Source organism: Schistocerca cancellata, chromosome 4, assembly GCF_023864275.1.
Source record: "Schistocerca cancellata isolate TAMUIC-IGC-003103 chromosome 4, iqSchCanc2.1, whole genome shotgun sequence".
NCBI lineage: Eukaryota > Metazoa > Arthropoda > Insecta > Orthoptera > Acrididae > Schistocerca > Schistocerca cancellata.
The window spans coordinates 811,563,171-811,590,042 of NC_064629.1; the positions used below are offsets into that span (position 1 = coordinate 811,563,171).

General features: G+C 41.1%; 1 protein-coding gene across 2 annotated transcripts in view; it reads left to right on the forward strand.

Annotated features, from left to right (window-relative positions):
* The first annotated feature begins 1,556 nt into the window (after positions 1-1,556).
* LOC126184787 (uncharacterized) overlaps positions 1,557-26,872 on the forward strand; it is a 355,721-nt gene continuing 330,405 nt past the window's right edge. For both annotated transcript variants that reach the window (XM_049927358.1, XM_049927359.1), the window contains exon 1: positions 1,557-1,712. The gene's annotated coding sequence lies outside the window, so the exon portion shown is untranslated. The remainder of the gene's footprint in view (positions 1,713-26,872) is intronic.

The window sequence follows — 26,872 nt, forward strand, 5'->3', positions numbered from 1 at the left end:
ATCTAGACCATAATATTTATAACATAAGTACACATATTCCGCGAGAAGATAAAACCTGTGTCTGTAATAACCAAAAGATGATAATGGAATCCTTGACTGCCATAGCAATTTGTTGTTTGTCGTAATTTCTACTTCTTGGAAGTTTGCCGCATGAACTTGAATTTTTACTTTCAGTTTCGCAGGTAAGATTATTTTTCTGGCTCTTTTTCAATTCCTGGAAAGAACATAGGATTCGAAACTTTTCTCAGTGATACATTTTTAGTATTTCATTGAAAAAATATTTATGTTTACTGTAAAACATTTGAAAACTACTGGATCACGGCGTCTCTCCTTTTAATGTTGCGAGTTTTGCTCCTCATGAATTATGTTTTATTACTGCGTGCGTTTTTTGAAAGGGGTACGTAAATTTGTAGAATATTTTGATTTTGTATTGTACCGACATCCGTATTACAGAAGGGTGAATGGTGATGAGGTAAGAATTGTTTTATCTATGGTTCAGAGGATTTTGTCTTTTGTTGTGAACTGGGACGATGATGACTCTTTTGACACACGAAGTTGGTACTGTGTTTTAAATTGATATGGTTAAACTTGCCTGTAAATAAGTTAGGAATGTGCCGGGATATATAAATTTTGCCAGGTATTCTAGAACTGCTATTCATTTGACGTCCACTTTAATCGATCTCTTGCAGACGCTGCTACTGTTTTCGATATTCATTCCATGTCTCTTAATACGCTACGAAATTTCAGATAGCAATTTCTAACAAAAATATCGTTTACTTGCGTTCCGTTCGTACTTCTGCACATTGATTAAAAAAGAAATGTAGAGAACTCGAAGAGCCATGGGATAAATGGCATAATTATTGTTCTCATTACGATTAATCGCGAAGCATGCTGTTTTTATATTAAGAGAGTATTGAAAGAAAAGTGTGGGTAACAAAGGCAAGATATAAATATCTTGCTTGTGAAGTGAAATGTGTGTCTGTTATACAAGATGCATATTCCAGTAAACAAAATACAGTCGGAAATGTAGCAGATGTCACTGAGTTTCTCAGACGTACACCAGCAACACAGAAAACATGAGCGTCAAAACGAGGTTACAGATAATTGTATGATACCTGTCGTTAATTGACAAATTACATTTACAGCAACGGAAATATGTCTGTCTGCTAAGAAGTAATCTATTTACGGTTTTGTGGATCTAATTTATGGCGCGTTAGTCGTATATTAACTGAAATAGATACCAGTTTTGACATAACAGAGATTTTGTTTGGACTTCTCACCGTGTATTAGCGCCAAGCAGAGTCGCAGCTGATATCGTGTGAAATTGTTTACGATGTACGCACGCTGTTACTTCATTTAAAACTTATACCTGCTGTTTCTTGGAACTGTAACTTTTGCGCTTCTAACTTAAGACACAGAAAAGCACATAGCTAATGAGCATCGCATCTAGCGTTAGCCCAAAGAGTGATGAACTCGTTGGAAAGGGGAAAGAAATTAAATCCTCGCTGCCGCGGCGGCTGCCTACCTCAAGTACTGGTTGCGCAAGAAGTAGAGTTTCTTCGCAATTGAAGGTCTTTGGGTACAGCCGCTCAAAACCCGTTCCTCTGTTTATTCTGGAGCCTTTTGCTTGTTCAATCGTCAGGGTGCGTGAATGTGTAGCGCTGCAACGTGTGAATCAGACCGCACCTCCGATTTACGCCGAATAACATCAGGTAAGTGCGCTCCAGATCATTTTCTCTCTTTCTCCCGAGACGTGAAAGACAGCAGCACTGCTGTCTGCACCAGTGTCGCTTAATTTAATCTGAACAACAGACCATATGTACGAGTGACGTTTCGAAAAGGAGGTCGGAAAAGCTACAGTAGAGATTCTTCTGTATTTGTGCTGCACCTGGCAGTGTGTAAAAACTCAAATGTCGTTTAAACTACAATGCGACATTTATTGAACGACGTCGGAAAGAACAAGCGTCTGAGGCGTAGCGACGAAGCGCTCAATTGTTGAAAATAAGGTGCGTGAAATAAGACTGCAAAATGTATTTATTTGCTCAGAAGGCAATTATTTCTTAGCGCGGAACACTGTAGTACTACTGAAATAAAGTTTGCCTATATCCGTGGTGTGCATCGACGTTTTAGTGAGTAGCAAAGCGCGTCGTTCTGGAAGTCAAACGCTAACAATGTCAGTGGGCTATCACTGGTATTCTCCGTGCTTCGGAGAATCAGAAACTTGGTTTGTATCGTTCAATACAATGAAACGTCGTGCATACAGAAACAAAAATTTGTAGTGGCGCAGTAAATTCCCTACATTTGCCGCTGAAACGAAAGCACATACAGGATTACTAAAATGAAGCAACAGCAATAGTAGTGTGTCAAGCTGTAATTCGTCTGCAATGAAAAGTTGCGGTGGTTACTCTTACCTCATGAGTTTTACGTTTTTATTCGGATTCAGGCCACAGCTCCTGTAGTGTCTGGTGCGTTGAGTCTAATAATCGAAGTATCACCGCGGGTATTAATTGTGTGTGATCTTTCAGCAGTATTATTTTTATAATTGTAGTTTATCAAGTGTTACAGCACATGTGTTACTATACGAGAGCTGTACTCTCGATTACAGATTATGACAGTTGAATAATTACTTTGCAAAAGCATCAAAATTTAATGAATTTTCACGTTTTCACTTATTGCAATACCTTAAAAACGTGGTCTTCTGCCGTAAACTTTAGAAGCTTGCAAGTGTTCCGTACTCATATAAAATGAACATACCTACGTCTACTTGCAGATTCTATTAACAATTCCTCAACGAATACGCACAGAAAAAAAATCACTGTAGCTGATTCGAAATGAAGAAAAACGTATGACACTGGCAGTTATAAAATTGGTTCTTTGTACTAATCAGATGGGGACTTACGCAAATCATACTTCGTGATTTTTAGAGTTATTTCCACACGAGTATCTGATTCGGAGTTTAACGATTAACCGACATTTTTAGTGCCTGTAAAGAGATCGTAGGTTGAATGTCTTTGCTGTTACAAAATATATGCGAGATTGTAGGAGGAATTGGACGTCAAGGAAAGAATAATAGAAGAGAGCCTTTCCCTGAGTCCGGCGGCGTAGTGAAACGAGGGTATCGCCAGGGTCAGGGCAGATGAGGCGCTATCGTGTGGGTCAGTGCGAAATCACGAAAACGCGCAACACAAAACTCCAACCGTTCTGTCTTCCTTACCTTTAGAACAACGTGATCAAAAACTTCAATCTGTCCTTTCTACCCTTATTTTCTTTCTTCTTTTCCTTCTTCTTCTGCCCAGATTAAATAAAAATTGCATTATCGTATAACAACCTAATAGCTCTGAAGTGCTTATTCAAATGATTATAACTCTTCCTTATTTAATGATCTTCATGATATGTGCAAAAGTAACTAGGAACGTGGATTTTTCGTCTTTTATACCTGCTAGTTATAAAATTTGTCTAAGCTCTATGATCTTGTATTGGGCTGCCTAACCCGAAAGATTTGCAGGGATGTGGCAGGCAGTCCTTTTAGCGAATGATATCATTATAGAATTTTTCGGAGTTCCAAACATCGTCTTTATAATTACAGACCCGTTAAATTCTCGGCAGAACAGTAGTAGTTTAATGTCCAAGTATTGTTGTTTCCACCAAGGTTTATTTGGTGCTACGTTACAAGCAGGTTTCGAGAACAATTATGAGTGTTTTAAATGCTATTACAGGGTCAATACTACCACTGACGCAAATAAGAAAAAAAATACAGGTTCCTTCTGCGAGTCATAGAATGGCATCGTCATCGCAGTCTCTTCTCTTTGCGTGGGCGGCAACGCGGTGTTACTTCGTGGTCGTTTTGTGACAATGAAGAGGAACTAGCAGAAGGCATCCGTCTCTTGGATGCAGGGAACGGCTTTCCGGAGATCCTTGCTTGTTTGCTGCTGCTTTCTGCACGAAAATCGCTTCTTTTCACACCCTTAAAAATAACGTAATTAGTGTTTCGTTTCACATAATATCAGTGTCGATGGGGCATTAAATACAAAAGAAAAAAATAAATAAAGTCTGATGATTATTTTGCAGCTCATTTGGAACAATATGTTGCAAATGAGACATTGTCTAATTTTGTCGGATTGCATACGTAATCCAGTCATCCTTGTTCCGAAAATTCCAAGAAGTTTAGGTTGAATGTTCCTCTAATTCGACCTCGTAAATAATTTTGTAGATGCATATATGCTGTATTCCAGTACATTTATCTGCGCCTACATGTGTCTCAAATGTTCTTTTCTATTCAATGTGATTAAACAAAGAGGCACCTAGAAAGTGTTTCGTATAACACGTAAAGAACACAACTATGAAACTGTACCCCTCTCCGCGCTGAAGACGTTATGACCACTCGAAAGTACTGTATATCTCTAAACATTGGACTTTTTGGCTGCATGTCAGGGAAGATATTCGGTCAAAATTTTCTTGTATGTTGCGCAGTTCGATGTGGCTTTCATTTTTTGCCGTACGCGCATTAACCGATACTCCAGCTCTTGCCACATACGACGAAGAACATGAGGTGAAACTTAATTAGTTGGTTAGTTAGTTGTTTATTCACTCATAGATTATTTGAAAAATGATATTAGACGCGTGAGACAGAATAGCTTCTTTTATTCTTTCCATATAGCCATAATATCGTCGACATTGTGTACACGCGGTTTCATATAGCACGAAGAAGAGAAAGAATAAATCTGGAGAAGTAATGTCTAGCGAACGTGTTGGCTGTCTCAGCCGCATAATTATTCCAATAATTCGTTCAAAAATAGCACATTATCGGAAGAGAAAGAAGAATATCAAGAAAGTGGTCGATTGTTGTTGCTCTTACTTCAGCAGCGCTCTAACTTCGTGTGGAAGCTAAAACTTGATAGAGATTGCGTCCAATATTAACGCCAAAAACTTCCGATGGACCTGTTTGATGCTGGAACAGGTAAATGCAGTGCGTGTAAATAGACAAAAAGACACCATATTGTTTGTTTACGTTATCTTAGCGTAATCGTTGGAATTAGTGACGTCCGTCAAATATCTAGTGATTTCCACCCGGATCGATTGGAGGTGGGACGATCACATAAATCTGTTTGGGTGAAGGCAAGTGCCAGACTGAGTATAGCCGAAGAGTCCTGAGAGAGTGCATCTCAGCGAGAAGTAGGTCACTATGCTTTTATCCAGCCGATTCTTGAGCATTGATCATCAGTCTGAGACCCTTTCCATGTCTGATTCATGGAAAAAGTTGGAAGGAAGGGCTTACTTTTAACATTTCGAGGGTATGTATTCCAAGACTAGGCGAGAAATGGTATTCCCTTCCACATATACGAGGGAGTGGAAATCTTTAAAGCTTTTTAAATAAAACAGACGTTATTAACACTCTACGTCTTTCTTCTTGATGTCTGCATATTTCTTTCTCAGCATAGTCACCCTGGCGGCAAACACATTTCTTCAAACGAGAGACCAATTTGTTGATACCGTCATTGTAGAATGTTTAACTTTTTTGACGAGGCCACAACCTCACCTCTTTTTGCACCGCTTCATCACTATTAAGCGAAGTCCTCGAAGGTGTTCTTAATGTTTTGGAAACACATGAACGTCGGATGGGGCAAAACTGTGTGGAGGGTGATCGATAACAGTGAACGCAAGGCGACGGATTGTTACAGATGTCGCAGAGCTCGTGTGTGGTCTGGTATTGTCATGCTGAAAAAGAGGATGCTCCATGCGTGGACGAACTCTTTGAATTCGAAAACTCGACTATAGCACGCTGTCTCTCACGCATCGACACAATTACGTTGCCATGTTACACGCTACAATTCGGAGCGCTCTAGCAAAAGAGGGCTGCAAATATGTAGTCATGAAGAATGAAAATGTACAATGTAAAAAATGGCTCAAATGGCTCTGAGCACTATGGGACTTAACATCTGAGGTCATCAGTCCCCTAGAACTTAGAATTACTTAAATCTAACTAACTTAAGGATATCACACACATCCATTCCCGAGGCAGGATTCGAACCTTCGACCGTAGCGGTCGCGCGGTTCCAGACTGACGCGCCTAGAACCGCTCGGCCACACCGGCCGGCTGTACAATGTAAAAAAAACGATTGTTTTATTTAAAAAGCTTTAAGAGTTTTCACATAAAAATCGGAGGCATTACTTTTCATTACGCCCTCGTATAACGTGTAATGTTCGTGACTGTAACATAATGAAATCGAAACTTACGCGGAGCCGTACAGACCGTAACATTCTCTTTGCATTCGCGAAATGAGGGTAGAATAAAAAAAGCTCACTACGTACTCTTCCGTGGCATGCGGACTACAGATGCAGACGTAGATTCATCTTCAATCTGAGGCACTTCATACGAATATAACACAGAAAGGTACAATGTTGACGTCACCACATTGGCATTGTATGTCTCTTTACATTTCCGAAACTGACATGCGAATTGTCTGAAATGACTAGAGGAAACTTTTTGTAATTCTTTTTTCTTCACTCAATCAATTTGATTAACATTACATAAAATCCACACGCCTCTCCTAACTGCCGATACACACCGTCAGGTACCTACAAAATTCGTGTCAACCGTTGTTTATCGGTGTGTAGCTGTCATTTAAGCAAGGGAAGCAGTCCGTAGAACTGTAAAGAGTTTCTTTTTGACTGTTCTAAATGTGACTTATGTATCTAAGAAAAGAAAGCTGTAGGACGCTGTAAGAGTCGGTCGGAATTAACGGTAGCTTTCGTGGCTACTTTGCTAAGGCAAAAAAAATTTGGCTGCATTTTTCCTCACGATAGGACTTCAGATATTGATAACGATATAGATGCAAAATATTTCGAAGTTCTTCATTTCAGATGTCGCATAAATTTGGTGCCGGAGAGTTAAAAAATCTCTAACGAGAAAGGTATCGGATGTCTTTGTTCATACTGTAAATATTATAGTCTCTTATCGTCATGAATATTATGTACATAATATATATAATTCTGCACAACAGATATCATCTAAAAGAAAGCTTACAGCGAAATGGGGAAAAATCTAGACCATGTCTCTACTTACGCATTCGTAATCTATAACTTTCGTGATCAGACTGAATGGTTAATTTTTGCCAATATTATATGACTGACTTCAAGAACCGATCGGGAACTTCGGACGATGCGTTCGCAGGTCAGTGTTGTATATAGAAAATCTCACGCTAGAGTCACCGAAGTCTGGCAAAATAGGAAAGAAAACTTTCGATTTTTACCTGCTTTAACTTTTTGTTTTGTTTTACGAGATTAAGTTCCTTTTCCTTTTGGATTCTTAGTCAGGTAATAAAAATTCTGGATTAATGTTTTTTTATTCGAATTTATCCTTACGAAGAAGTACAGATATTTGAGATTTCATCTATCACAACGAATGAAATCGAACGTTAGACTAATAACATTTACATCAGTGGAACTCATCTTAAAGAATATGGACAGAAAAATTTATTATAGACGCATTACTACAGTTTCAAGTCTACAGTTGTGACGCTATTTTGAAGATACGGTGTTTAGTACACTATTATTATCTTCTCTATTTAAAAATCTAAACAAATATATGTGGCCTCCATCAACATATATTACAGTCGGACTCATTCCTAACTAAGTTTTGTGTAAAAACGTCAGACCGTCTGCGACTCAACATGGTTCTCAACTGTCACCTTTAATTGTATGTTCATGCTGTGAAAGAAATATTTGTATGCCACACTGTACACTATTTTACTGTTTTGCAGTAGTTACGAGGAACAAATGATATAGGGTCCGAAATTATGTATTTATTTCACGTATGTCTACTGCTTACGAATCTCGAATTAACATTACATACAAGGTGAACCAAAATTCGCGCATACCAGTGCCACAGCGCCATTCCGTGCATGTTAACAGTACAAAAATGTCCGTAGCAAAATTTCGCCCCTTGCATATTTACGGAAGAAAATGGACGTCAAAGAGTGACAATTTGGCTGTACTGTAATCATATATATGCTACGTACCTATATTCAACCCTTTTTAGCTTCAATGCTTAGGTACTACAGTTTTGCGTTAGAATATTCGACTTCGAGATTTCTTTGCAGGTCGAATGAGACCCTACAGTTTCTTCCCTGATTAAGAGACCTCTCTGCTCGAGAGGCCAATTTCTAGGATGCCTCCGGGATGTGTCTGAGGAGTACTTCTTCACCACTATTGAACTGTTAACACGTGTACCGGAGAGGTATTATCAAACCAGTTCTAATGTCAAAATTCTTATGACGGCATCTAACGCCGTTTGGCATATGGAGAAAATATCTGTAGGGCTCTCTAAAGGGTTCCAACAGTTAGTCAAACTTAGGTTTATAATACCACTGCTCTTGCACAGTATTTAAGAAACTTCTTACGTGCGTTCGTCGTCAGGATGCAGGAACGCTCTCTTAACTGAATCCGGGAAGTAATGTAGGTGGTTCCAAGTTCGATAAAAACTACCAATGCAAACATTTACTGAAATACAAAACAGTTTACTTAAAATGTCATCTGAGACCTTTTATTACGAAATGTCAATGGACCTCTGTTCGCAACATAAATGACAAATACGTTACTTCAGTAACTTCCTTATCATCCCTCTTGGATTCTAAACTCAATACCAAACATCACAGTAGGATGGACTGCTGTCTTGAAATATCTTATTCTGAGGTTCACGTAGTCTCTCCAAATCATTCCAATTAGATCCATCCTTAACGTCTACAGCCTTCTTCGGTGTAGAATACACATTAAAAGCATAGCTAACATTATGCACACGCTAAGGTACACCCGTAGAATCAAACCCCTGAACAGAAAATTTACCAAACTTATTACTGATAGGTATTCGGGGGTTTTCAATAGTTCCTTGATCTTCGTATATAATTTGAGGAGCGGCATTCTCTTTAGTAATACGTTCACTACGTAAATTAATCCTACATGCGTACACCTTTACCTTATTAACAATAACTTTATCACACATGTTTTTAAAGAACATCAATTCGTCTTTAATGTCGTACTGAGAAATCCTGTGAAAATTAAATGCATGAGTATCAAACTTATTCTGCCCATAATTAAAAACAACATTAAAGGTATTAACTGTGTTATCCGTTTAGCCAGAGGTGTAAAACGTGGCACTGGCGTAACTAGTATCTTACGTTTCCACATCCGTCTGGCGAATACTCGACATCGTCATCTTCATTCTCCAACGAAGAGCCGATATCTACAAAGGCGTCCTCATCGTTTTCCGACGAGGTATCATTCTTCTCCTTAACACACAAAGAGAGACTTGCCTACGCGGTTCTAGGCGCTTCAGTCCGGAACCGCGCGCCTGCTACAGTCGCAGGTTCGAATCCTGCCTCGGGCATGGATGTGTGTGTTTGAGTCCCACAGCGATTAGAGCCATTTCAACCATCTGAACTTGTATTTGGAAATTCGTATGTACCACATTTAATCTGCTTAGTAAGACCTGATCACCGATACACATTTAGTTAGATACAAATATAACAAGTCAACAATGCGTAATTGTAAGACCAGGTTTCTTTTAACATTAACAGTAACTGGCCTTCCCTCAACAAAACGCTTCAAAATATAGGCGTACATTTTCCAGCAGTTCCAGTCGAATTCCTCGAATAAGTTTACTTCATGCAAACATGCATTATACCCTCCTAGGTGAATTTTTTTTATTTTCTTATTCTGGTCTGACTGTAGCATACACTGTTTCTTAAACGAGGCACACCTTACGACTGCCGTTTATTTGGATTGAATATAACAATTTTTGGTTGGATATGTCAGAAATATTCATGAAGATTTATAATAAGTCAAAAAATTATCTCTCATAGGACATAAATAATTACAAAATTTATCAATGAAGAGATGTTAAACATAAAAACTACGTTCAGTAGGAGCGTCCACTTCCACTGTTTCGAATACTATGTCTGTGACAGTATTACTTTCACAAAGCGTACTTAATCTTCAGAAAACATGCTCAAAACGATCTCCCCGCATCTCCCAACATATAGCGACACGCCATATAGTGCTTTTCTGTGCTCTTTGCAGCATAGCTGCACCCACAGCTACAAGATCAGCACTGAAGCACACTTCCAGTTCTATCACATTCATTAGAGTACAATAAACATAACATAGTTTGGTAATTACCTGTTAAGCGGATTGTTAGGCCTACTGATGACGTACTGTCCTACAGTAATTTCATGGACATGAAAACAGTAAGCAAGATAGTTGGTACTAATCGATGGCACCACTTTTAGGAGAGTATACCAGAACCTGGCTCCGAATGTAGTTGATGAAGTAGTGTGGGTATGCGATATGCGTGGTCGCAGGGGAACTACCTAGGACAAGAAAACAGGAATAGGCCAAAAAGGAGAGCGGTGGAGAGTTTTTTATGTTAATTGATTCTTTCATCGCTTCTTGGTAGAACAACATAACAATAAATGAAAAACACTATACTGCGAATGTTCTATAGGACTAATTTATTCATGTTAACCGGTTTTCGGCTTACAACGCCATCATCAGACTTTAACTATCGTCATTAAAGAAGTTACAATGTTTGTAAACAACATTGGAAAAGATGTTACTCATCTAGACAGAGGCACAAACACGCAGTAAACGTCGTCTTTGACAGTGAAATAATAAGGCAGTTTAGAAGGTAAAAAACTGAAAAATATATACAGGGTAACTCACCTAAAAATTGCACCGCAGATATTGCGGAAATGGACAGTGCTATTGATCTACGATTTTCCCGGGATGGACTGGTAGTCAGCGGCTCGTATTGTTAGCCAATAAACGAATTGTAATAATACTTATAATGTCCGCCCCAGTAGCTGAGTGGTCAGCGTGACGGATTGCCGTCCTCCGGGCCCGGGTTCGATTCCCGGCTGGGTCGGAGATTTTCTCCGCTCAGGGACTGGGTGTTGTGTTGTGTTCTGTTCATCATCATTTCATCCCCATCCGGCGTGCAGGTCGCCCAATGTGGCGCCGAATGTAATAAGACCTGCGCCAAGGCGGCCGGACCTGCCCCGCGAGGGGCCTCCCGGCCAATGACGCCAAACGCTCATCATCATCATCATACTTATAATGTGTATTTTTTGTGCAAACACACACTTTTTTGAATGGAACGATGCCTATTGACATTAACAAACTGAAAGAAGGGTAAATTAGAATGCCAGTGGTGTTTGTTGCAGGATTGTAGTGCGAGGCGTTTACGATATATCGTATTTTGAAAAGTTTCCACACCGACACTTGTCTGCGCCATTCAACCTGCATACTTGCTAGGTATGATGTTGTTATGTTTGCTTACAGTGTGTTTGTGTGTTCCTTGAGTTCACTGCGAATTGCGAGTCAGTCAATGTGTGACAGTCCAAGCAGTGGGTCGTGAGTGGACGATGGGATTTACCAATGTAGAAAAAGCCGATATGCTGATGGTGTATGGAGATTATAGGAAGAATGCAGTTCGCTCTTATACGATGTATGCGGCAACATATCGCAACAGACGTCAATCAACTCGACAATTATTTATGAGCCTCTTCAACCAGTTACGTGAAAGTGATAGTGTAACACCTAGACAACGTACAGAAGGAAACAAGTGATGGCAGAAGAGAGGGAAATGAACCTTATTGCTGCTGTTGCAGTTGATCCGCACGTTAGCTCCAGCCAGGCAAGTGTTCCACGCATTCTCCAACGACATACGTTGCACCTCTATCTCATCTCTCAGGAGCTGCGTGGAAATGATTATGAGAATCGTGTTAACTTCTGTACATGGGCATTAAAAGAGGATCCTCCAGATGTATCATGTATGTTGTCTGGTGATGAAGCCACATTTACCAACCATGGCCAGGTAAACCGCCGAGACACGCTCAATTGGTCTGTTGAGAGTTTTCGTTGGCTTCGTCAGGTGGAATGTCAGCGTCCATGGAGTATAAACGTGTGTGGGATAGTGGACCATCAGCTCATAGGGACTGTTTTTGATAGGCGGAACACTGAACGCGCCCAAGTATCGCAACCTCCTAACAGACCATCTTCCACGGATAGTAGAAGACGTTCCTCTGCATACTAGGAGGAACCTGTGGTACGAGATGATGGCTGTCCAGCACATAGTGCACGAAGTGCTACAACATGTCTTCACAAACTATTTCCAAATCATTGGATTGGACGCAGAAGACCTGTACCTTGGCCGGATTTGACGCCTGTAGTCTCTTTTCTGTGGGGAAAGCTGAAAGACGCTGTCTTCAAGGACATATCAACTACATCCGATGATATGCAGCGACGCATTGCTGCAGCAGGGCCCCACAACCGCACGAGTGGTCGACTGTGAAGAGCGGACAAATTGAATAGCTGGGCGGCGGCCATTAGAATGGTAAACTGACGCGCGGAGTTGGAATGTTTATACATCGCTTTTGGTTATAAAATGCCTTCCCTTGAGTTAGGTCGCAAACATAATGCCTCATTTAAATACGTTACTACAATATACTTTTTAATTAATGAACAAACAGCAAATAGTCACTGTTTATGAATTTATCTTACGTACTACATGGAATCTGCCGTAGCTAAAAGTTATGTACTGGACCACTAGCATTTTTCGCAGTTCATTTACGATAGATGTACGCAAAATGCATCAAAATACTCGAAGATTTGCCCACTATATTAATACATATTTTCTGACTCTACCTTGCTTTAGATTTTATGACGAGAAGTGCGTTATATATGGCATAGTGCTTTGGCAACCCACGACCAAATTATCAAGTTTCAACCTAACCTAGACCATGAAAACACTACCGATCAGCCAACTTTCTTCAAAATGATCAGAACATATAAAATGGTTTTCTGTCGGTCGGAAATGTTGCCTACTGACAGCGTGTAACCATTTTTGTAACAGCTGTGGTTTTGAGAAAGGAAACCTGCAAATAGATGCACAGACATTATGCTAATACCGTGTTACAAAAACTTTTATTAAGCAAGTGCACTGACATACAAAACAACTTAAAATATTCACTTACCTGGGAAATGTAATATTCGTTCCTTTCTCGAATTTATTTGTACAATTAATCGCTGCACGACTCTTCACATTGTACTTCTTTTGATTGGAACGTACAGACATTAGAATTACGAGTAACAAATACTGTATGTACGTCCCAACAAATATACAACGTTGAATCGGGGTCTTCATAAACAACAGTACTACACAACACATCAGACTACAACCACTATAATGGCGTCCAGCCGAAGGTTCAAATTATCCCGCGACTGCAGCGCCATCAGTGAGTCTAGTTATTGTGCTGCAGCCTGCCCGGACATCTCCGCTGAAATGCTAGCACGTGTGCAGCAGTCGTTCCATACCAGACAGGAAGCATGTATTGCAGCTGCCGGTGGTCATTTTGAACACAACCTGTGATGGTCAGTTGTCTCGTTACTAAACAGGCTCCATATACATAGTGTGTGCACTTGTGTTGTTCTTTAGTGTGTGCTACGAAAGGTATTGTACAAGTGTTGGTTGGGTACTTTTCAAAATACGATATCTCGTAAATGACGTGCTCTAGAATCCTGGAACTAGCACCACTGACATTCTAATTTACCCGACTTTTAGTTTGTTAATGTCAATGGGCATTGTTCCATTTTAAAAACGTACATATTTGCGCAAAAAATACGCTTTCTAAGTATTATTACAATCTGTTGACAGGCTAAACCCCTTACTACTAATCCATTCCGTGAAAACCGCACATCAATATCTCTTTCCATTTCTGCAATCTTTTCTGTGCAAGTTTTAGGTGATTCACTCTGCATCCAGGAAAAACATTAACACTGTACTCGAAAAACTGTGGCTACATAACAGTTTACATTAAATATACAAACCCAGTAAAATAAAATTAGTACTCGACAAGGCTACTTCTGATGTGGTACACATGGAAAGTGATACAGGAACCAAGTAAAAGAAAGAATTAGCAGTTGTAACAACAGAACATGTGGAGAACATAGGCAATCACAATAACATAAAAAGAAATGAATTAACGCAGGAAAATGGAGGAATAGAAGGATTTTTTACTTTGAGAGAAGAAGTACAACTGAAGAAAAAGAAAGCGTTGCTGTGAATGGAGCGGAAGGTATACAAAGGTCTACTGTGTGGAAGAACACGCAGTGAACATTTAAAGGCAAAATACGTCCTGAAAAGTGGAGTAATAGAAACAGTTGTAATTTCATTTCTGTGTTAATATTGAATAATTACACATGGTTTATGAAAGACTAGCTGTAATTACTGAATAGCGATTAAGAGTCGAGATGCCATGCCACACAGCCTAAAATTAGAAAATATAAAATATTTAACTTAGACCCGGAATGGAACTCTCAAATTCGAATGTTCTAACGCAAACTCTGCCCAGTGCATTTACTCAGCAACAGACTTATGCAGAATAGAACCGGGATATTTGTCGTACACGCGACTACAGTGTTTCAAAATAGTATTTATTTGGCGACCATTTTCTACCCAAAATATATACGGGACGAAATTCTGTTGCAGACAGTTTTGTAGCGTTAGCATACAAGAAATAGCGCTCCGGCGTCCTGTTGCACGATTTTTTGTCCAACCTGTATGGGTGTACCAAATCCTTAAAGTCAATACTATACTGACAACAGAGGATCGTAAACTGAATATTTTGAAATAAGGAACTAATGGTCAAAAATTGATATGTTAGGCGACAAGGGATCTTGATTGAACAATGTGTGCGAGACGCGTATTTTTAAACAGCTTATTTATCACGGAAGACAACTACTGCCACATTGACAATGGCGCGCTATCTTCTGTGATTTGGAATTTACCACGATTCAGAATTCACGACTTGCCGATGATGGACCATTACTTGTTACAGTATTTTACAGACTTGCATTAAATGTCAGGAACTACTGCAGGGATTTTGATACGGTTTTCACTAATAGACTCTCGGAATGTTTTGTGTACACATGGTGAAGCAGCTAATACAGACCACCCCAAATACACCCTGAATTAATAAATATATCGATCAGTGATTTTCGCCAAGTTGTAGGGGACAATATAACGAATTTTTTGACGTTCGCAAGAAATTTTTATCGTTTATAGTCACCGAATTACGAACCGACTTTGTTTTTTTTTTTTAGCAGAACTATGTACTTTTTCTGTGGTATGTGAAAGAAGCTTCTGACAGAAATTCAAAGACATAACGTGTATGGGACTTGATCAAATAGTATCAAGATAGTAGCGCCGCTGCCCCTTCGTCAGGAGATGAGGTTCCACAAACGTCTGCCCTAACACGTAGTGCAAATGTCACTACGAGGTACGTAGGAAGTACGAGAGGGATCAACCAAACGACAGTTCTGCACTGTCGCCTGATAAACAAAGTAAGAGTCTACGGAATATCAGACCAGCTGTGTGGCTGGATTGAAGAGTTTTTAGCAAACAGAACACCGCATGTTGTTCTCAATGGAGAGGCGTCTACAGACGTTAAAGTAACCTCTGGCGTGCCACAGGGGAGTGTTATGGGACCATTGCTTTTCACAATATACATAAATGATCTAGTAAATAGTGTCGGAAGTTCCATGCGGCTTTTCGCGGATGATGCTGTAGTATACAGAGAAGTTGCAGCATTAGAAAATTGCAGCGAAATGCAGGAAGATCTGCAGCGGATAGGCACTTGGTGCAGGGAGTGGCAACTGACCCGTAACATAGACAAATGTAATGTATTACGAATACACAGAAAGAAGGATCCTTTATTGTATGATTATATGATAGCGGAACAAACACTGGTATCAGTTACTTCTGTAAAATATCTGGGAGTATGCGTACGGAACGATTCGAAGTGCAATGATCGTATAAAATTAATTGTTGGTAAGGCGGGTGCCAGGTTGAGATTCATTGAGAGAGCCCTTAGAAAATGTAGTCCATCAACAAAAGAGGTGGCTTACAAAACACTCGTTCGACCTGTACTTGAGTATTGCTCATCAGTGTGGGACCCGTACCAGGTCGGGTTGGCGGAGGAGATAGAGAAGATCCAAAGAAGAGCGGCGCGTTTCGTCACAGGGTTATTTGGTAAGCGTGACAGCGTTACGGAGATGTTTAGCAAACTCAAGTGGCAGACTCTGCAAGAGAGGCGCTCTGCATCGCGGTGTAGCTTGCTGTCCAGGTTTCGAGAGGGTGCGTTTTTGGATGAGGTATCGAATATATTGCTTCCCCCTACTTATACCTCCCGAGGAGATCACGAATGTAAAATTAGAGAGATTCGAGCGCGCACGGAGGCTTTCTGGCAGTCGTTCTTCCCGCGCACCATACGCGCCTGGAACAGGAAAGGGAGGTAATGACAGTGGCACGCAAAGCGCCCTCCGACACACACCGTTAGGTGGCTTACGGAGTATAAATGTAGATGTAGAATTTTCTGAGAACACTACATTCCATCTCATTTCATACTCTTCAAATTTCGCTGCATCTGCAACTTCACAGCAGTGGCTTATAGAATTGGTTACAGGTCTCCGAATGTTATCTACGAAAAGTTCAAAGTGACGCGGCATAGCTGTGAAAAATTTTGTTTAAGGGAGAAACATCGTTTACAAACCATGGGCAAGTCAATCTACGCAACTGGCACTAATCGTCAGCTGAAAATCCAAGCTGACTCAAAGAAAAGAATAAAAACAACGCTCTTGTTCTATCGACGTTTGGCACGCGTTTTACAAGACCCTCTGTCCGAGGCGTCTCCAGACGTGTCTTCGGTGGTCATCGGGTCTCAGTTCGGAGCGGCACTCCGCACTGAAGACAATTCTACTCCAGTCACTGACACTCCAGGCCAAAGACGTGTGTGGAGACGCCCCGGACAGCGGTGAGATACTAGCTTTACTGTCGCCCGCCGTGCGACCCGACATCCAGAGATGTCACAACTTAGGTTGTCATCCACAGCGATGTATTTACAAGTTCAGTGTTAGTTCTTGTTCGGTGTTTATGCCTTGTGATGGGAGAGTGAGTAATAGTTAAAACTAGTCTCATCTGTCAGAAATTCACCAGCTCTAAATCGTCGCAGAAGGTCAGTCGCATTTTTTTTTGGCGGCTATGTTTTACGAGTTGGCTTAATTTAAATAAAGAAATATCTTTAGTAAATCCACTCAAAAATGGCAAATCCTAGATAAAATTACGCACAGTATTGCAAAACTTATATTCGGCGTTTGTAAATACGCGTGTCATGGTTTTAAGTGTTTTTATCGCAGACAGTAAACCTGAAAAATTAGAACCGTCTCCTGAAGTATTTTACATCTATACATATTACTAATAATAAAGTCTCTCACCGTGTTTCGCTGTTTGTATTGTTCAAAATGGCTCTGAGCACTATGGGACTTAACATCTATGGTCATCAGTCCCCTAGAACTTAGAACTACTTAAACCTAACTAACCTAAGGACATCACACAACACCCAGCCATCACGAGGCAGAGAAAAGTCCTGACCCCGCCGGGAATCGAACCCGGGAATCCGGGCGCGGGATGTTTGTATGTGAAGGCTAATCACAGGAACTACTGTAGGGATTTCGATGCAGGTTTCACTGGTAGACTGATTCACGAAGAAGTTTTGTGCCTATTGTTAATAAATATTTCGTGAAAATTGTCGGAACGATGTTAAGGTTCCTGCAACGTTTTTCTGTCCGTATGTGGAACCTTATCTCCGAAACTACTGTAGTAGTTTTGATAGGGTATTCAATAGTAGACAGGCTATCTGATAAGGAAGGTTTGTGTACACAATCTATTAACGCTACTCCAGTCATGTCATCCGGCCGTACATACTGGGTGCTACCCGTTCTTTCCAAATGTGTGGATATTCCATAACATTATGCCATAAAAATGGTTCAAATGGCTCTGAGCACTATGGGACTTAACATCTGAGGTCATCAGTCCCCTAGAACTTAGAACTACTTAAACCTAACTAACCTAAGGACATCACACACATCCATGCCCGAGGCAGGATTCGAACCTGCGACCGTAGCGGTCGCGCGGTTCCAGACTGAAGCGCCTAGAACCGCTCGGCCACAACGGCCGGCCCACACTGCACATTTGATGCTGTTTCTTTCCTGAACCGTCATTATGTTTGCAGTTTAAGTCTTGTGAACGAAAATGTCCCGTGGAAGCTTTATAATAACTGAAATTGGTAAATTTGTGTCTAGACGTGCATTTGTATGAAGCATACACAATTCGTTGTGAAAGTGTACCGACCAAAAAAACATCGTGCTGCGAAATAAACTTAATGTACCAGTGTGCTATGAATATCTTTGCACCAAAACAATTTCGTGTTAACTGAATATGCCGTTGGTTCTTGGTAGAACAACATTATAATAACTGAAAAGCGCTAGTTTGATTTTTTCTACAGCGTTAATTTATTGCTTAACCTGTCTTCGGCTTTCAAAGCTATCATCAGACGTTTATTGACTATTGTCGCCAAGAAAGTTACAGTGTTTGTAAACTACATTGGGAAAGAAGTTACACATCTAGACTGAAGCACAAACGCACAGTAAATGACATATTTGACAGTGCGATGGTAATGCAATGAAAAAAGTAAATAGTTGAATAATAGATAATTATCAAGGGAGTAAACAGTAAAAAAAAATTTAACACGAAACTTGAAAAGCATGCTGACATAACAGTTTATATTAATAAACAAAACCAGGAAAATAAAATAAAATTAGTACTTGACAAGGCTACTCCAAGAGATATAAAGTATGGTTGGTGATACAAAATTTTAACAAAACGCCTGATAAAGCCACCTTTCTTTAATAGATGAAAAAGGCTCGTGGAATCCTAGGTAAAAGTGTACTACATAGCAAAAACTTTGCACGAGATTTTTAGAACAAGGTTCCTCATTATTCCTGGAATTTTATTTGAACATAATTGTTATGTAGCGACAAACTTGGCTAGCAAAATGTTACAATGAATTTTATGAGAAACATTGCTTTGTAAGAAAATGAAGGCAAAAAAATTAGGGAACACAGAAGTTTTAAGCGATTTGTTGCTGCCCTGTTGCGTGATCTAAGCCTCTAGAGCACACTTCGTTTTTATAAAGTCCGCTACATTATTTTTATTGAATTTATTTTTATTGTATCCTTTAATTGCTGTTGTTCGATTTCTTGGTACAGCATACCGCAATGGTAATTTAGCCTTTCGTTGATGTATCTAGATGGCATATTTCACTACTAGTTATAGGTTATTCCAGTGCGAAAACGATAAAAGTTAAAATATCCAACTCTGTTGGCAACACCGTTTCTGAAGACTGGCGAGGTAAGTGGCATTGTCTTCTTCGACACTCATGTTTCATCCGTACACTTAGAAAGAATGACACAACCTTCCCCCTGTATCTTGAACAAGAGTTCTCAACAGTGTCAAAAATTTCTGACTCATTTAATAACTTTCCTTTAAACTGGCTTTGGGGTCAGGTCCATTCAGCCATCTCAGGACTGTAAATTCAATTACGACTATACGAGCGTAAGGACAACACAACGCCCAGTTGTTGGTTGGTTGGTTGGTTTGGGGAAGGAGACCAGACAGCGTGGTCATCGGTCTCATCGGATTAGGGAAGGATGGGGAAGGAAGTCGGCCGTGCCCTTTCATAGGAACCATCCCGGCATTTGCCTGGAGTGATTTAGGGAAATCACGGAAAACCTAAATCAGGATGGCCGGACGCGGGATTGAACCGTCGTCCTTCCGAATGCGAGTCCAGTGTCTTACCACTGCGCCACCTCGCTCGGTACAACGCCCAGTCCCCGAACAGTGAAAATCTCCGACCTGGCCGGGAATTAAACTCGGGCTCTTTTCGCATAGCAGTCCCTTGCGCTGACCGTGCAGTTACCGAGGCGTACAGTGTGTGAGTAATAATCTTCACAGTTATTGCAGCCAATTACGACGCTTGTTTATTCAGAAAGGTTAATGAAACTCATGGGAAGGACAACTACTTATCAAACCGAAAGGAGATTACGATCCTTAGGTCGGATATTTGCTGCGTGGTATTAACTGATCATTAACACAGCAAAGACTAACAGTGTCCTTACGACTCAACATCTGTGTTACGCGGTGCGAGTAATTGGCACCAGCGAAACAGTAAGCGATTGAAATAACACACGTCGGCTTGTAATTTACGCTAACGATAATACTGGGTGTTTACGTACGACGCAAGCGCTATCTCCGATGTTGAGTGAGAAGCAGCAACCCCGTTTGCAATAGGTAGGCCCCGAACATCTGTTGACGCTGCAGCCAGTTGCCCGGACCTTGCCGCAGGTGGAGTATTGGTGTACCCGAGAACAAACTAGACAATTTAGAAGGGCAGGAAATTTCTTCGCAATTGTGAATATGAACCACCATCGGTTTATATTGGAATGACGACCGTGAAACTTCGTGGCGGGACCGCGATTCTAACCCGGATTTCCCTCTTTACGCAAGCGGTCACCTTAACCGCTTCGGCTATCCGTGCACGAATCAGGGCCACATCCGAACATCCGTATGTAGTCGTCCATGTGTCCCGTCCAGGAAGGCCATACTTATTGAGAACCGAGGACTTGGTATATGGGAATAAATACGAAATTGCATCGAACTTCATAATAATACAGGCACTGCTACTTCGAATTTAGAAGAGATCTTGGAAAGAAGCCGGAGTAAATGGTTGCACCGTTTAGTACATGAAACTGGTGCGACAGTAGTATCGGCCCACACGAGTGTACAGAGACTCACACTGAAGCCTTATAAAACAATGATAGTACATTGACAGACAAATACAGATACTAAGGTTCAGGAGTTGCCCCGGGATTCACCTGAACTGGTTTTGGGGACCGCGAAAAACCTAAATTGGGTGGCCAGACGGGGATGTGAATCCCGCACCTTCACAATGCGAATCCAGTGTCTTAAACACTGCGCCATTACACAGGGCTGGCAAAGGTTGGAACGCTTACTTGAGCGTTGTTGGAGCAAGCTGTTATTCAGTTTTCCAGTATTATCCTCAACGTCTCGATGACGCTATATCTACCGGGATGGACACAAATGTTGTGGATTGGCAAGACAGCCAACCCACTATGAGAGGAAGCCGAAAGGCACACGTTTTAGCTCACGCAGGCTGGCGTGAGGTCTGGAACAGGTCAAGGAAATGAGACTAGCAAAAAACGTACGTAGCTGCTGGAATGCTTAACTTTAATCCATAATTGGTGAACATCTCTCTTGACGGTACATGTTTTACAGCATCAATAGTAACTGGTAATGGCGCCTTGCTAGGTCGTAGCAAATGACATAGCTGAAGGCTATGCTAACTATCGTCTCGGCAAATTAGAGCGTATTTTGTCAGTGAACCATCGCTAGCAAAGTCGGCTGTACAACTGGGGCGAGTGCTAGGAAGTGTCTCTAGACCTGCCGTGTGGGGGCGCTCGGTCTGCAATCACTGATAGTGGCGACACGCGGGTCCGACGTATACTAACGGACCGCGGCCGATTTAAAGGCTACCACCTAGCAAGTGTGGTGTCTGGCGGTGACACCACAACAAATATGGAAACACCAAAACACAACCCATTACCATGCCTAATACGGTGTAGGAAATTTGTTGGCGTTCAGTACAGCTTCCAGTTCTCTCGGAATGGATAATAACAGTTCCTGCACGGCTTTCAAGCGTATCTTATACTACGCTTCTTGCAAAATAGTGGTAACAACAGCTAACGATGATGGAGGTGGATAGCGATTACGTACTCTCCTTACCAAAGTAGACCAGAAAGGCTCCATAATAGTGAGTTCTGATGACTGTGCTAACCAGGGAAGATGCGTCAATTCTTCCTCGTACTCACTAAACCAGTCCTGGACGGTGCGAGCTTTGTCGTCTTGGAACACTGCATCACCACTGGGAAGCAAACATCGTACCACGGGATGGACCTGGTCAGCCAAAATGGTTGCATAATTCTTGGCAGTAATGCGATCTTGCAGAGTAACCATGGGGCCCATGTATTACCTCAATATGGTTCCCCAAATTATCAGTGAACCCCGCCATGTTTCACTACTGGGATGTAAACTTGACCTGGAGCTGGAAACAGTTTGAGTCAAGACACATTCGAATAAATTACTTTCTTCTATTGCTCCTTATTCAACGGCCTTGCCGCAGTGGATACACCGGTTCCTGTGAGAGCACTGCGCTATCGGCCGTAGTCGGCACTTGGATGGGTGACCATCCGGGCTGCCATGCGCTGTTGCCATTTTTCGGGGTGCACTCAGCCTCGTGATGGCAACTGAGGAGCTACTCGACCGAATGGTAGCGGCTTCGGTCAAGAATACCATCATAACGACCTGGAGAGCGGTGTGCTGACCCCACGCCCCTCCTATCCACATCCTCCACTAAGGATGACACGGCGGTCGGATGGTCCCGGTAGAGCATTCGTGGCCTGAAGATGGAGTGCTCTTTTTTTATTGCTCCTTATTACAGGTTTTATGGCTTTGGCAGCACATTCCCCAGTTACGCGTATTTGCATCATTGATGAGTGGTTTTGGAATTCCAACTCGCATTGCAATTCCTTGCTTATGGGGCTCCTTTCGTGTAGTTGTGATGCTGACAGGTTTCGTGAGTGCGACATTCTGCCGTGACTTTAGCAGCTGTCGTCCTCTTGATTATCGTCATAGTCCTCTTCAATGACTGTATGTCACGATCATTCAACACACTTTCGTCCGCGTTGCGACTCAGCGGATGATGTTTTTTCCGGTTTCGTGTATGATGTACAAACCTTCGCTACTGTGCCTCTTGAAACAAGAAACACTTCGGCTCCCTCGGTTATGGAAGCAGCCACCATACGAGTACCAACCATTTGCCCATTTTAAAATTCGCTTAGCTCCGACATAATGCACCCACAACCACACAGAACACTGCTGTGACCACGACTGACACTTGCTACGTATCGAAGACACTGCACAAGCGCCGTTCGTGGTCAAATACAACAGTGAAACCTGCAGGTTTGGGTAGCATCTGCATTATGTTCAAGCATGAATTTCTCGCGGTGTCTCCATATTTTTGCACAATCCCTTTATATCTACATGCACGCTCAGCAAGCCATCATACGGTGCATAGCGGAGGGTACCTTGTACCACTGCTAGTCTTCACTTACCTCTTCCACTGCCAAATCGAGCGAGCGAAAAACGATTCTCTGTACGCCTGTGTACGAGCCCTAATTCCCCTTTATCTTGCCTTCGCTGTCCTTTCGCTTAATGTACGTTGGTGGTAATAGAATTATTCTTCAACCTTTGTAGTCCTGTCTTCCTCAGTTGCGTGTAATGTTACAGTATATTTTTACTTATGGACCGTCTGACAGCAACTGAATAAAACTTAATTTTAGTGCCATACGCGTTTCGCCTTTATTTTCTGCAAGGCATCATCAGTGGCCTGGAATATGTACATATGTTTGTTATTTAATTTACATTTTGGTTACCGTACCTATAGGTTATAAACAGTTCTGGTTCTTGATATTTCCTATTAAGTAGTAAGGTTTTGAACTGTACTTACAGGTTGCGTGGACGAGTTCCTACACATTACGCTCCTGTTGAATTTTTGGTGTTGTTCTTCTTCTTATGAATGCATATATATATATATATATATATATATATATATATATATATATATATATATATATATATAAAATCAGGATGTCCGGGCGCGGGTTCGAACTGTCGTCATCCCGAGTGCGAGTCCAGTCTGCTAAGCACAGCGCCACCTCGCTCGGTTTAAGAAGGCTTCGAGACACTCACATAGGAGAACGTATTCCATATGCTCGGATCTTCGTTAACAGTCTGCAGTGGGTCATCGTGTCAAACACTTTCAGGAAATACAGGCGTACGGTACCTGCGTGATGTCCTCCACCTATCGTTCGCAAGCTGAGCTTCCCACAAGCGATGCTTTCTAAATCCTTGCTGATTTTTGGACAGAACCTTTCCTGTATCAAGGGATTTTATTATATTCGATCTTAGAAAGTGCTCAAGAATTCTGCTGCAAGCCGACGTTAAGACTATTAGCCTCTAATTTTGCAGGCCCGTTCTTGTACCCCTCTTATATGCAGGAGTCACCTGCGCTTTCTCCAATCGCTTGGGACTTCACGCCAACATTCGAATCCGGTACAGGCATCATATTTACCAAATCGATATTGGGCGCTTCCAGCTGTATAAGTAAAGTCATTATCTTTAATAATGTGATCCCCTGTTCGGACCAGTGCCTTCGAAGTCCGGTGAACATCTCTACCCGAAATGGTTTCGCTGGCCTTATCCGTTACCTTTCCTTTCTCCGTTAAAAACTACGATATGACCGACCAAACTTCTAGAATACTTCACAACTGGAAAAAGACAATATGAAATGTATGTCCACTCTAGTGTTCTCCGTCACGTGATTTTTTCGCGTCACTTAAAATGTTTCCATTGGCCGGTAATCCAGGTTTTGAGCTACTTCCATCGCCGAATCCTATTCTTTGCTTTCACCTCGCTTGCGAAAAAAAACATCTCATCAGTTTAATAGTGGAAATGGAAAACGTTGTAAGTGCTTTTTTCTCAAAAAACGCGTTTTTAGTGAAATTGTTTCTCGCTACTCTGTTGCATATACCTTGACTTGCATGGTATTTGTACCGAGCAGTTATTACCTCAGAGTTCCGTCAGCGAAACCTATGAGCCCATTCTATGTAATTCCAATGCACATTACTGACTTCTTTGATTTTAAAGATGCTGCTAAAACATTGTTTTGGATACAGGCGTGTAATATCTCCAAATGCAGTATGATCGAAGTTTCTCCTACTTACCCATCTGAAATAGCTGTAAAAAAATTCTTACTCTGAAACAGAAGAATGTAAAAGTGTCAATGTATTCAAAAGAGGAAAGAAGATGGCTCATGTATGCCATGGTGTACTTCTCCTGAAAGATCAGCCTTGTTCAGCAGTTGCAAAATAGAAAGACCTGTTGACAATGCTGCCATTTCTTCCAAAGCAGCACAGTCAGCTATACAGCAAATTTCGCAACATCTGATCCCAAGAAGAAACAAAAGCCAATACTGAGAGATTTTTTCATGAATTTAATTTTGTTATTCCCATGCATAAATGTAAAAGAAATGAGAAATGTTTTTTATTGACTACAGTTCTGCTACTTAAATATTACTGCTGTATTTCTGAACTTGTATTATTACAAATAAAAGGTAGTGCCTCTGAATTGCTGACACTTGGAAGAAAAATGTTCTTACAGGCACTTTGAACCAGTCAGCTTCTTGGCATGGCGCTTTCAACGTTCTTAATAAATTATTTATTTTCTAATTTGTCTCATTATTTTTTCAGTGACGAGCTGGCAGCATAACCTGTGGTATCAGAAAAGCTTCTCGTTTTCTGAGTCCAAATAAGTTACGTAGAAAAAGAGGTACATTGTTTTTTGATTCTCCTGACTAACGCGACGTCTAGCACTTACAACGTTTTCAGTTTCTGCTGTTCAGTTAATATTTTTTTGTATAGTGCCAGGCAGATTGTTCTCGTTGATACCGTTTTCGTTAGACACATGATAAACTTAGCAGCCACTTTTGTCAGACTTATATTTTTATTTCGCTTCTGTGTGCGCTACTAAGTTTAGTTTTTCTTATTCGATTTGTCCTGGAACGTAATTGAGAGTGACAGATCCGACTAAAGGCACAAACATTGCGTACTGAGGAGGCACGGCAAGTCAAGGGAATCTTCAATTCTTGTAAGAACAGGAGAATGATGTATGAGATGCAGATTCATTGTGCAAGTGGAGCTGTTACTTCATTCTTCTAAACTTATACATCCTACACTGGATATGCAAACCATCGACAAATTAATCACGTAAGACTGTTACAAAAATGGTAAACAGTCTCAAATGGCAAAGCTTTAAGAACGACGTCGCCTTTATAGTGATAACATAGGTAACGAATGTCAGGAATGAAATATCAATTGGGTTTCTAGGACTATCGTTCAGGCACCTGCTTGCTACTCATGTAGAAATTTAGCTGGCTTGCAGCACGTTTAAAAACATGCAGCCTAAGAAGTCACATATAGGAGAATAGTTTACCTGAAAAATTTAAAAAATGGCTTTAAGCACTATGGGACTTAGCATCTAGATCATCAGTCCCTTAGCCTTAGAAATACTTAAACCTAACTAACCTAAGGACATCACACACATCCATGCCCAAGGCAGGATTCGAACCTGCGACTGTAGCTTCAGCGCGGTTCCGGACTGAAGCGCCCAGAACCGCTCGGCCACAGCGGCCGGCTGAAAAATTTGCAACGAAAAGTAGTTTCCTCCGTTGAGTGCTCAGTGATTCGTCAATTACAGATGGTGATTAAGTAGCTGATTTATTCGTCGAGTCGATGAAGAACGATACGTTCTGTGGACCACTTGCCATTTTCCGGTAGAAAGAGGCAACGTTCATGCATCAACCTCATTAAAATACTCGTCTACGACAGCACTAAAATTACGCTATTTGACGATATAAATAAAATACAACGACGACCGTGTCATGCGTGTCACGTCGGCAGTTAATGTATAGTAAAAGCATATGAAGCAAAGTAGTTATTACCCAAATGTTGGTTAGAAAGACAAGTGCAGTCCCTTTAAATACAGGTATGACCCCATGATTGTCCTACGCGGGAGCCAGGGAAGCCAGATTTTCGTAACATCTGAAACCTACTGAAACTTCATACTTAAAACACATACACACACACACAGATAGATTTTTTGTTTTTTACTCAAACTTAACATTGAGTGCATGGAAGATTACTCTTGGGCCACACAAGATCAGCTCTTGACTTTGGTGGCATGACGATGTATCAAACATTTTTATGGTGCGTCTTTTCCTTGCTTCTT